The 13,510-nt window shown below is 40.3% G+C and overlaps 1 protein-coding gene across 6 annotated transcripts in view; it reads left to right on the plus strand.

Moving 5' to 3' along the window:
- The window catches only part of wipf1b (WAS/WASL interacting protein family, member 1b), a 126,977-nt gene that overhangs the window by 61,434 nt on the left and 52,033 nt on the right, over positions 1-13,510 (plus strand). Inside the window, exon 1 of one of the 6 annotated variants that reach the window (XM_063052140.1) lies at positions 10,234-10,362. The exons of the other annotated variants lie outside the window; for them this stretch is intronic. The gene's annotated coding sequence lies outside the window, so the exon portion shown is untranslated. Of the gene's footprint in view, positions 1-10,233; positions 10,363-13,510 lie in introns of those variants that run through there. 6 annotated transcript variants of the gene reach the window in all.

Consider the following 13,510-nt stretch of genomic DNA (forward strand, 5'->3'; position numbering starts at 1 on the left):
CCAAAAGTTTTCTTTTCAACTCTATCTATCTGCGACACTGCTTTCAATGAATTATGGGTCTGTTTTCCTCGATCCCTTTGTTCCAGAGCACTTTTCAGTGCTCCACTGTTCACTGTGTTAGGACCATCCTTGGTTGGTACTCACAAAGTGCAACACCTTGCAATTGTCTGCATGAAATTCCGTCTGCCATTTTTGAGCCCATTTTTTTCCAGCTGGTCCAGATCCCTCTGCAAGCTTAGACAGTCTTCCTCATTGTCCACTACACCCCCAATCTGGTGACATCTGCAAATTTGCTTATCAATTTAACCACATTATTATCCAGATTGTTCATATAGATGACAAACAACAATGAACCCACCCTCACTGGCTTCTTCCACAAAGCCAATGTCTCATCCAATTTTCTATCTCATCTTGAATGGCAAGCAATTGAACCTTCTTGACCAGCCTCCCATGTGGGACCTTGTCAAACGCCTTTCTGAAGTCCATGCAAACAACATCCACTACTTTGCCTTCATTGGCTTTCCTGGTAACTTCCTCTAAAAAGTCTATAAAAATTGGTTAGATATAACCTAGCATGCACAATGCTGTGCTGACTAACCCTAGTCAAATATCCGGTCTCTGAGAAGAGTAACTTCCAAAAACTTTTCATCCTCCTGATGTCAGGCTCATCAGCTTACGATTACCTGGTTTATTTTTCGAAACCTTTCTTAAACAATGGAACAACATTAGGTATCCTCCAGTCCTCTGGTATCTCAACTGTCACTGAGGATGATTTAAGTATCTCTGTTGGAGCCCCTGCAATTTCTGCACATGCCTCCCACAAGGTCTGAGAGAACACCTTGTCAGGGCCTGGGGATTTATCCATCCTAATTTACCTCAATACTTTATACTTTATTGTCGCCAAACAATTGGTACTAGAATGTACAATCATCACAGCGATATTTGATTCTGCGCTTCACACTCCCTGGATTACAAATATTAAATATAAATATTAAAAATAGTTAAAATTAGTAAATATTAAAAATTTAAATTATAAACCATAAATAGAAAATAGAAAAATGGGAAGTAAGGTAGTGCAAAAAAACCAAGAGGCAGGTTGGGATATTTGGAGGGTACGGCCCAGATCCAGGTCAGTTTCCGTTCAGCAGTCTTATCACAGTTGGAAAGAAGCTGTTCCCAAATCTGGCCATACAAGTTTTCAAGCTCCTGCACCTTCTCCCGGAGAGAAGAGGGATGAAAAGTCTGTTGGCTGAGTGGGTCGTGTCCTTGATCATCCTGGCAGCACTATTCCGATGGCGTGCAGTGTAAAGTGAGTCCAAGGACGGAAGATTGGTTTGTGTGATGTGCTGCGCTGTGTTCATGATCTTCTGCAGCTTCTTCCGGTCTTGGACAGGACAACTTCCATACCAGGTTGTGATGCACCCTAGAAGAATGCTTTCTACGGTGCATCTATAAAAATTAGTGAGGGTTTTAGGGGACAGGCCAAATTTCTTTAGATTTCTCAGGAAGTAAAGGCGCTGGTGGACCTTCTTTGCAGTGAACTCTGCTTGGTTGGACCAAGTCAGGTCATTTGTGATATTGACCCCAAGGAACTTAAAGCTTTTGACCTGTTCCACTTGCGCACCACCGATGTAAATTGGGTCGTGCGGTCCGCTACTCCTTCTGAAGTCAACAACCAATGTAGCAAATACCTCCTTTTCTGTAATCAGTATAGGGTCTATGACCTCACTGCTGTTTTGCCTCACTTCTACAGAGTCTGTGTCCATCTCTTAAGTAAATAGCAATGTAAAACAATCCCTTTAAGATCTCCCCATCTGTTTTGGCTCCATGCACGGATTACCCCTTTGATCTTTCAGAAAACCATTTTTGCCCCCTGTAATCCTTTTGCTCTTTACATATCCGTGGAAGCCCTTAAGATTTTCCTTCAACATGTCTGCTAGATCAACCTCATGCCTTCTTTTAGCCCTTCTGATTTTTCTCTAGTGTCCTCTTGCATTTTTTACACTCCCTAAGTACCTCATATGTTCCTACCTTCCTGCACCTGCTATGCACCGTCTTTTTTTTTCTTAACCTGGTCCTCAATATCTCTTGAAGACCGAGTTCCCTAAATGTGTCACCCTTGCCTTTTATTCTTATAGGCACATACAAGCTTTGCACTCTGAAAATTTTATTTTTGAAGGCCTCCCACTTACCAAGTACACCTTTGCCAGAAAGCAGCCTGTCCCAATCCGCACTTGCCAGATCCTTTGTGATACCATCAAAATTGGCCTTTCTCCAATTTAGAATCTCACCCCGAACACCAGACCTATCCTTTTCTATAATTATCTTAAAACTTATGGCATTATGATCACTAGATGCAAAAGTGTTCCCCTACACAACTTCTGTCACCTGGCCTGTCTCTCTCCCTGATAGGAGATCAAGTATTGCACACTCTCGCATTGGGACTTCTATGACCTGATTAAGGAAACGCTCCTGAACAGATTTGACAAACTCTATACCATCTGGTCCTTTTACAGTATGGGAATCCCAGTCAATATGTGAAAAATTAAAGTTACCTACTATCACAACCTTGTGTTTCATGCAACAGTCTGCGATCTCTTTATAAATTTGCTCCTCTAAATCCCTAGGATTTTTGGGTGGTCTATAGTGTAGCCGCAATGCATGGTCATGCCTTTCTTCAATAGATACATTTAATGTCAGAGAAATGTATATGATATACATCCTGAAATTCTTTTCCTTCGGAAACATCCACGAAAAGAGAAGTGCCCAAAGAATGAATACTGTTAAAACATTAGAACCCCAAAGCCCCCCCAAACTCCCCCCCCATGCACAAGCGGCAGCAAGGCAACAACCCCCCGCCAGCAAAAAGGCATCTGCACCCTTCACCGAGCACTCGAGCATACAGCAAAACATCAACAAAGACACAGACTTGCAGTACTACAAAGACTACTTGTTCACCTGGTATTTGACATACCACAGGCTCTCTCTCTCCCTATTAAGAGATAAAGAGGTGTCCCTGTTTCACAGCAAGAGGTGAGACATAACAAATAACTCGCTGATTTATGACGTTAAAAGTCTGTTGCGTCGCTTTTTCCGAGCTCTGTGCCCAGTGAGTCAGCACCTAAAGGGCACAGCTCTCCAGGCACACAACTCCTGGCACCTAACCAACTTCCCGATGTTCCGTGTTCTCCTGCTATGCTTCAGATAGGGGCACCAGCCTAGAATCGGCCTGTCTCCAGAGCCACAAACATTCAGAGCCCTGAAGGTGCACTAGTCTTCCAGGCCAAGTCCTTGGGATATCAAAAAGCAGCCAGCTGTGAGGCCCTGAGAGTGAGTCCCGTTCCCGCAAAGAACCAAAGTCCAGGTCGTGGTCTTCAAGATAACATTGGAAAAGGAAAAAAAATCAAAGATAGAAATAAAGCTGATTCTGAAGAAGCTGGCAAAGGAGTCACCGTTTAGTGCCATCTTGACTTCACTTCCCCTCTAGAAGTCAGTTATTCCTCCAGTTCCAGTCATAAAGCCTCACTAGACGAGTTCTTCAGCCTGTCCTGACTGAGCACTGCTGTGACGTTTTACCTGACTAGTAAAGCCACCCTTTACCCTTTAATCCCTCCTGTTGCAGCATTTCTAAAACAATGGAATTCTGGAATATTGAGCTGCCATTCCTATCCCTCCTGCAGCCAAGTCCCTCTGATGTCTACAATATCATAATCACAAGCATTGATCCATGCTTGAGCTTGTCTGCCTTTCCTATAATCGTACTTGCACTGAAATATACACAACTCAGAACATTAGTTCCACCATGATAAAACTTTTGATTCCTGACGTTGTCTGAGGTTTTAACTACATCTGTCTCCTCAACCACTCTACTACCTGTTATGGCACTCTGGTCCCTATCGACACAGACACCCCCACCCCCCTGTAGAGGCCACGTGATTGGGTATATTTAAAGCAGAAGCTGATAGGCCCTTGATTAGTCAGAGCATCAAAGGTTATGGGGGGGAAGGTGGGAGAATGGGGTGGGAGGGATAATAAATCAATGAAAAGGTGGAGCAAAATCGATGCACCAAATGGACTAATTCTGCTGTGGCAAGATGTTTTTAAACAAGCATTAGGAAAATAATAAATAAAACTGGATTTGCCTTTGCAACAGTAGTTTTAGCTGACTGCTCTAGAGTGTGTCATGACTTTTCAATGTTAGTTGTACGCAAGAATGCCTGTTTCCCAGTCATGTCCTCATTGATCGCATTGAGTCTGTCCTCCCCATACTGGCTTGGTCCAGACTCTAAGAAATGATTGCATTGATCCTCTACAGTCAGAAAGTGAAGCTAGCAAGGCCTTACAGGCCTGTAGGCCTCTGCTGTTGTGACCTTGCCTTGAATGTCATGACAGCCTTTGGTAGGGGATAAACCCAGATTGTAGTTTCAGCTTCCAAAGCTAACAAACTTTTTGGAATGCATATTTTAAGTGTAAATATTAAAAGGGACTTTAAATACACAATAAAAGACTAAGATATTTATTTTTAAATGTAAATAAGTAAAATGGAGATGTATCTTTATCCCTTGATCTTCAGGTTGGCAGTTTCTACTCAAGTAACTGGTGACTCGGACTCTGAAATAGGTCATGTAGATAGAGAAGGGCGATGTGCCACTGGGCTCCCCAGGGTGCACGATAGAGCGGTCAAGTTCACTGTTGCATGATTGGCCATAAAACTGCAGTAATCTGCGATTTAGCTGAAAATTAGATTTGCTGACTAGCAAGATGCACTCCAATGAATTTTATCATCTTTGTAACGATGTTGCAGATATCCAGCTTCTTATGCATTGGGATTAAACTTGAATACCTTGGATTCTGTTCTCCTATTCTGAAGGAAAAAATTTAGTAGTATGCATGTACCGTTACAATAATGTTATTATTAAATGATACATTCTGCAAACTCAAAATTAAGAAACTTTTGTACGTATTGGTTGAAATATGTATTAGTTGTGTGATAAATAATAGTGGGATTCTTTTCTCACAAATTTATGGTTGGAATTAGCACACAAAAGAACGAAAGACTTCTCACCCCACTGCAGTTTTCCAGATACTGTATTACCATATCAACACATCCGTTTTGAATTGATACAAGTCAGATGACTAAACCAGCCGCTCAAAACCTCGATGATGAGCGTTTGCTGCCTGTATTTTTATATTTCCTGTTTTATAGGAAACAAAAGCTTGCATCTAAGCAATAGCTCACTCCAATTATAGTATGCCCCAAAATGATTCAGCCACATTATTACTTCAAGTTCAGTCGCTGTTGCAAGGAATTTTCATGCAACAATTAAGATTTCTACCATCATCTGGGATTTTGTTTGAGGTTTAAAAGTTTGTCTGGATATGCTTATCTGAGCAAGCACATGAGATCTTGCTTTAATATCTATATACTGTCATCTACAACGTAGATTGTTGTACTTCATGTAGTTGGATAACAATTCATTGATTGTGAAGTGTTTTGAGATGTTTCAATTTGTTTTCCCCCTTGTGGCAAAATAAAATGCCTTGTTGCATTTGCCTTCTGTGGGGTGAGGTTTAGGGTAGTGTGGGGAGAGAGGAGCACACGTCAAAGATTTCTCTTGATGCTTTACTTCTGATGCAATCGACCATATCGATTCTGATTGAAGTTGAAGGAAGGCTGATGAATGAATATTTGAGGGCAAGTCATCTGGCATGACCAAAGTCGTTGATATCTCCTGCAAAGGTGCCACACCCCAGAAGAAAGCTGACACGTGTAAACCTGAGCCTCTAATTAGCAGGCTGTGTATGTACTGATTCAATGCTTAGGTCAATTTTGGGTGCTTAATAATATGTCTCATTGACTGCCTACGGAGCTGATCTGAAATGTTCCAAATTATGGCTGTTTGTAGAGGGTTGAGATGTCATTTAAAAGTTTTCTTCCACAGTAGAGTAGGAGATAATGTTGTAGACCCTTAGATGCTGAATGTGCATAGAAGTTGGAGAAGATGCACAAACAAAATGTAAACCTCAAGTTTCTCAGAAATTTTCTCAGAAGTGGGAGCTTCTCAGAAGCACTTGCAGTAGATATCATGTTTGTTGCATTCTTTTAAATATGTTGTTGTGATACAGACATTCAGCTGGCCTTGCCCACTGCCTTCCTCCACATACTCCACCTGTGGAAGAGTTTGTAGATCCCCTATTGATCTCATTAGCCACCTCAGAACCCACAGCACCAGAGTGGAAACAAGTTATTCCCAATCCTGAGGAACTACTTAGGGGAAAAGAATTGCCATCTACTTAACTGGATCAGAAATATAGATAGCAGTTAAAACCAATTAAAATATATTATAGCAATTTGCTTTTCAATTTGGTACCTGTAGTTTCAATATTTTTGACAATGAACTTAAAGGATGTTAAATACAACTTTTTTTTGTACAATGCTGCCTGCTTTAACCAAGTATGACAAGGGGGATGAATCAGATTTATTATCACACATGATGTAAAATTTGTTTTACAGCAGCATAGAGTGCAAAGACATAATGTAATTTTTTTTGTAACTTATAGATTTTTGAGGGGAAGGAGATTGTCATCTTTCATATGGAGGAAGAGTCATGATGTTGCAGGAATGAACAAAGTAAATTTCATTCAGTTTGGTAAAAAAGGAATAGCTTTGTTGCGCTCAGAGTAAGAGATCTGAGGCAAGAGTTTCCCCGAGAGCTGGTTGTGCTGGGAGAATTCAGAAGGGAAAGTATCACCAAGAGCTAATAAGATTATGGAGTAAAAATGTCATTTAGCTGCAAACTTGCTGATATCATATATCCAAAAGATGTGAGTGATTGTAATCTGAGATTTCAGATTGGCTGCTGAAAGTCTTAACCTGCTAAAGATCTAGATATTTTGCTTTTGCAGTATAAACCTCTATTGATTATGAAATAGGTGCATTGCGGGATGAGTAGAATGCCGTTGGCTTTAGGTCCAATTTAAGTTTTGCAATGGAACATGCCTTGAAAAACTATCAAACAGAATATACACAAGGTGGGTGTGGAGTGGACAACATCTAGATAGACTTGATCTGTGCCAATGGCTTTAACTTTCACAGGGAGAAGACTCAATGGGCTGAATATCTTTATTCTGCTCCTATGCCTGAACTAGAATAATCCTATTTTTAGTAAAATAAGATTCAAGACCCAAAGTCGTCTTCTCTACTAAATACAAATAGGTTGTTTCCTTTCTTTTCCGAGCAATGGCACGCTGGATCTTAATTTAGGAAGCTGGATTGTGCGCTGGTGTCCATGTTCATCGCATCTTCCTTTTTCCTCTGGACTTGCAGGACACCGGTCTTGATTATCCAGCCAGTCCAAGAGGGCCAAAAAGAATGTGTGCATGACCTTGGTCACTTCTGTAAAGTGAAGGGATTGGTCCAGAACAAACAAGCATGCATGAAACTCTTTTAAGCCTTTCAATGCCAGAAAAGCCCTGTTCTCAGTCCTAGAACATGCACTCTGTGGCCATTTCATTAGGTACGTTATGTCCCTAATGAAGTGACCACCGAGTGTATGATCATGGTCTTCTGCTGTTGTAGCCCATCCACCTCAAAGTTCGATACGTTGTGCTGTTCTGCGCGAGACTGCTGTAATGCATGGTTACTTGAGTTACTCTCACCACCTTGTCAACTTGAACCATTCTGGCCATTCTCCTCTGACTGCTCTCATTAACGAGACATTTTCGCCCACAGAACTGCCGTTCACTGGATTTTTTTTTTTGCTTCTCGCACCATTCCCTGTAAACCCTGGAGACCTGTTGTGCTTGAAAATTGAATTGAGTTGAATTGAATGATCTTTATTGTCATTCTACATAGGTACCATGAAACTCTGTTTGGCTTCCTGTCAAGTAATTAAATAAAGCGGTAGATAAAAACAAGACAGTAATAGAAAAACAATATTAAATAGGTAGGTAGCAGAAAGTAAGTTTCAACAGCACCAGAATATCACAGTAATGCACAAAGTGCCATTAGTGCAAGCATTTGAGTCCTTGTGTATGCATCTGGAGATCAGTGGTTTCTGAGAGTCTCATACCACTACGTTTGGTGCCAACAATCATTCCACGGACAAAGTCACTGAGGTCACAGTTCTTCCCTATTCTGATGTTTCATCTGAACAACAAACATCAGAATGGGGAACCCCTTGCCCCTGGCTGCATGTTTTTATGCACTGAGTTGCTGCCACATGACTGGCTGATGAGATATTTGTATGTGTTGTTAATAAAGTGGTCACTGAATGTCGAACATAGTCCAGGCCCTTGGACCCACAATGTTGTGCTGACCCTTCAGCCTCTCCAAGATAGATGTTTGGTGTTTCTTGCACATTTTGTAATTCAGAAAGATTTGAGACTACTATATATTTTCAAAAATCATGAATTGATAAGATTTCTAGAAGAATTTCTAAATAATTATAAATGTTATAAAAATACAAGTAATTTAATTTTTAAAGAAGCTGCAACTTGTCTTGCACTTTTCTTCCCTATAATTCTGCAAAATCTTTTTCAGGCAAGTGAGTTTGCAAATCCTGTGCCCGACCTAACCATTTTGTGGGGTTCAGAGGCAGTGCACACTCAAAATAAATGATTGATGGGACTCCGTATTCAAGGTGTAATGTCACAAATGGGAAAATATTCCTGGAAAATCCAAGCCAGTAAATTTCTTGTTTACCTGTACATAAGTGGCCTTTACAACAGTCAAGAAGCAGATATTCTGCAGCTTCCAGGTTAACTGGTACAAAATGATTGTTTCCAACCAGGACACCACAATGTAACTGCTAGTACCATTACCACCAGCTGTACTACCAGTACCTAAAACACATCTTCTGAGGTTGCACAGGGGCACTGCTAGTGGAGCTTCTATCTCACGGCTTCACAAGACCGTAAGACACTGGAGCAGAGTTAGGCCGTTCAGCCCATCGAGTCTGCTCCACCTTTTTGATCATGGCTGATCCATTTCCCTCTCTACCCTATTCTGCTGCCTTCTCCCCTTAATCTTTCACGCCCCAACTTATCAAGAATCTATCAACCTCTGCATGAAACGCACTCAGTGACCTGGCCTCCACAGCCGCCTGTGGTAATGAATGCCACAGATTCATCACTCTCTAGCTAAAGAAATTTCTCCTCATCTCTGTTCTAAATGGATGTCTCTCTATTCTGAGGCTGTGTCCTCTGGTCCTGGACTCCCATGCGATAGGAAACATCTTCACATCCATTCTCTCTAGGCCTTTCAACATTTTGATCAGTTTCAATGAGATCCTCCCTTATTCTCCTAAATTACAGTGAGTACAGGCCCAAAGCCATCATATGATGAGCCTTTCAATCCCAGAATCATTTTTGTGAAACTTCTTTGAACCTTCTCCAATGTCAGCACTTCCTTTCTTAGATAAGGGGCAACATCATGACCTAGATTCAGCTTTGACATCCAGTGTTGTCTGTGTGAGGTTTGAATGTTCTCCCTGTGGCTATGCACTTCATGATTGGCATTGACACTATGGGCCAAATAGCCTATTTTCATGCTAGATGTAACTTCTTGACCACTCAATCTGTGCAGAAACTTCATCACTGATGACCTCTGATTCTACTTGTATCACTTTAAAATGGCTCCATTTAATATCAGAGTATGTATACCGTACACAACCTGAAATTGTTACTCTTCCCAGACATCTGATCGTTTTTTCTTTGAACTTATAGCCTTGAATATCAATTGCCTATCATCTTCACTACCTATAATAGTTTAGACAGTTAATTATTGATTGATTTGCTTTCGAAGTAAAATTCGATGTGCTGTACAAAGGGTACTTCTAGAAACTTCGATAAGTGAAAATCGTCAGTGAGGCATTTTGGTAGAGTTTAATCCTCTGCAGAGAAAGTTTAGTTATTCACTACAGGGAAATAGCTTTATAAATTAGAGCCAAGTACTCCAAGGAATTAGTAGTGATTTATAATGGAAATTTGGAAACTGATTATTGGTGAATAAAAGATTTGTATATTTCAGTAAGAAGTTGCAATCAGTTTAAGTGAATTACTTTAGTGAACTCAATTGTTACAAAGAAACAGTTAAGAGGTTGGATGTTGCTGCATCTGCATGAGATGTTAACTTGTGAATTGTGTCATCGTTCCAATGTCTGATGTTTTTAAATAAGCTGCACAAGTGAGATTTTTTTATGTTTAGCTGAACTTGCTGCTTTCTTGTTGCAGAAATGTTGCAAGTCAGGTGATTGGTGAACACAATTGACAAGAGTGGCTGTGGTAATTCGGGTGCTTTGTTTTTCCTGTTGACCACTTAAGGATGAAGCATAGGCCTTAGCAAGAAGTCTATTTTCACAAGTAAGATGATTCTTTGGTCAAAAGAAAAAAAAAACTGTGATTTCAGCTCCTGATGCCATAAAGCCTGGGACGACTTTTATAACTTCAATCAAATATATTAACAGCATGACTTTTTAAAAAATGTACCCATGTATTCATCTTGTCATAATAACTGATTAACAGATAATTATGTGCTTAGATATGCGCTGATATATCAAACTAATGCTTTTGGTAAGGTGCAAACCACAACAAAGCCAGTATCAATTGTGAGTTTAATTTAATTTGCAGTAAACTGGGCTTTTTTGCAATTTTACTTGATTTAGCATTTATTCTTTGTGGACTTCAGTCATTTACAGTTGGTCTTGAACATTGGGCCTTTAAGATAATTTTTTGTTAAGAGAATTTTATTGACACGCTTGAATTGAGACCCATTTTACATCGATGCAGATGTAAAAGTAGCGTGCTCTGTCTGTTGAACTGTTTCTGTGCTTTATTTTGGGCATCAGCTCTAATTTAGTCATTACTATGTCCACTGAGGGATTTATTTTGTAACTTAAAGATTTTTTTTCTTTATTACTGAACAGGTTTGTATTAAGTTTCTCAGCAATCTCTGTGCCGTGAATGTATTCGACATAAGATCTGGCCAAAGAAAGATGATTCTGTGTTATTGCAGTAATTGAAATGTCCAGTTTATATTATGTCTGCTAATATATAAGCAAAGATGTAATGTTGAGACTTTATAACGCATAGGTGAGGGCCTCAGTTGGAGTATTGTGAGCAGTTTTGGGCCCCTCATCTTTGATAGGATGTGCTGACACTGGTTTGTCTTATGAAGAGCATTTGATGGCTCTGGGCCTGTTTCACTAGAAGTCAGGAGAATGAAGGGTGACCTCATTGAAACCTATTGAATGGTGAAAGGCCTTGACCGAATGGATGTGCAGAGGATGTTTCCTCTGATGGAAGAGTCAAAAGCCAGGAGGACACAGCGTCAGATTAGACGGGTGTTCTTTTAGAATGGAGATGATGAGGAATTTCTATAGCCAGAGAGTGGTGTATCTGTGGAATCCTTTCAGGCAACTGTGGAGGCCAAGTCTTTAAGTATATTTAAGGTAGAGGTTGATAGATTCTTGTTTGGTCAGGGAATAAAGGGATACGGGGAGGTAGGCAGGAGATTGGGGGTGAGAGGAAAATTGGATCAGCCAAGATGAAATGGCAGAGTAGATTCAATGGGACAAATGGCCTATTTCTGCTCCTATATCTTATGATTTGAAATGATATGAATGTGAATGCGACCGACTTGGTGAGCCTCCGATCTACATTAAGTGGATGCTACACTTGTGCTAATTTATCTTTTGTAAAATAGAATCTGAAACAAAGATTGGTATTGGGTCTTATTCAGTCCCCTGTTGTACAGTGCCATGCGTCAGAGTGTGTATGTGCTCCTAACAGCTACCCTGTCTGAAAATGATGACACCTTCTCTGTGACAATCTTTACTTGATGTATTGTTAGAAAACAGGTCCTTTGGCCCACTGTGTTCATGCAAACCATCAGGTCCTTGTCTATTCCAATCACCTCGCCTGTTGCACTATGATTTTTTTTTTCAAGTGCTCCTCTAAATAATACTTAAAAGTTGTGAGAATACTTGCCTCTTTCACCCTCTCAAGCAGCAAATTACAGTTTTCAGCCATTCTCTGGTGAAACAACTCTCTCCAATTCCCTCTAAATCATTGACCCCATAACTTGGGCAAACCTATACTTAATAGTGTTGGCTTCCTCTTCCAGATGGAAACATTATCACTATCTCCCCTGTGTCCCTCATAATTTTATGTATCTCAGTCAGCTTCACCCTCTGCATTCTCGGCTCAAAGGAAAACACTCCCATCCATCCAGGCCTTGCTCGTAGTTGAACATTCCATCCCTTACAACTTCCTCTGCACCCTTTGCTGTGCAATCTCATGCTTCCTTTGTGTGGTGATTAGATACACACTTGAGCCAGTAAAGTTAGACTATTAATGAAGAGCAGAATTAAATTTCTGAATGGTGAGTCTAGCAATAATGTTTTGATCAGTTAACATTGCTGTTGTTACTCCTGACTTAGGCTTTAGAAAATTTATCTGCTGAAGAATTTAAGTATACAGTGGATTCTGGTTAATTGGCCCTTTGGTTAATTGGGGCAGCTGCTTATTTGGGCCAACTCTTAACAAATATTAATTTAAAAAAATAGCCAGGATTCCATTTGGGACACTTTACCACTTAATTGGGGCAGAAGACTGTTGCCGAACAGTTTTTAACTAGTGTCAGTCACGTGCACATGTGTAGCCATTAGACACTACAACGCGCTTAGAGTGAACAGCTTTTAAATAGCATCATTTGTATGTGTCTGTGTTTAAAAAGCAGCAATTTTTGTCACTGATAGTTGGTGAGAAATAAGCAGTAAGACAATTTGGAACCGTTTTGCTCACTGTGGTTTCAAGCATTCAGGCTTGGAGATGCCAGAAACGGTCAGGAGTGAAAATGAAACAATTTCACTGGTTCAACAAGTTAGGAACTACAAAGAATTTAAAGGTATCGATAATCATCTTGAATGTTGCAATGAAAATGAAGATTTGGAGATGCAATCGTCAAAAGGATTGCATGAAGTGCATTATCTGCACAAAGAGTCTACTCTGATTTTGTTTATTTACAGTCAATCAAAAGAACACGGCAGCGTGTGTTAGAAATTCCTTCAGTAACTATAAGGAACTAATACAGTTTCGTAGTACTGTCGTACTATTGATAGTGTTCTAATTTGTTCTGTATTTCATTTAAATACATTGTTACTAGGTTAAACAGCAGTATGTCTTTTTTTTAATTCCCCCTTCTATTTCCATGAAACTTCGACAAATTGGGGCACCCTGCGAAAATTCCACCAGTATGTTGATTTTGCTGCCAGAGGTGAAAACACATGAGACCTGGTTTATACCAACATACCAGGTGCCCAATAAAGCAGTCCCTCAACCCCACATTGGACTCTCAAATCATTTATCTGTAATGTTAATTCCAGCACACCAAACCACTCATCAAACTGGTCAAACCAGTTCTAAAGGTGATTTAAAAACCGGACCTGAGGGTGCAGTGTCTGCTTTGATAACACGAACTGGAGAATGTTCAGGGAGGTTGTTACCTACG

Source organism: Mobula hypostoma, chromosome 6 (assembly GCF_963921235.1).
Source record: "Mobula hypostoma chromosome 6, sMobHyp1.1, whole genome shotgun sequence".
Taxonomy (NCBI): Eukaryota; Metazoa; Chordata; class Chondrichthyes; order Myliobatiformes; family Myliobatidae; genus Mobula; species Mobula hypostoma.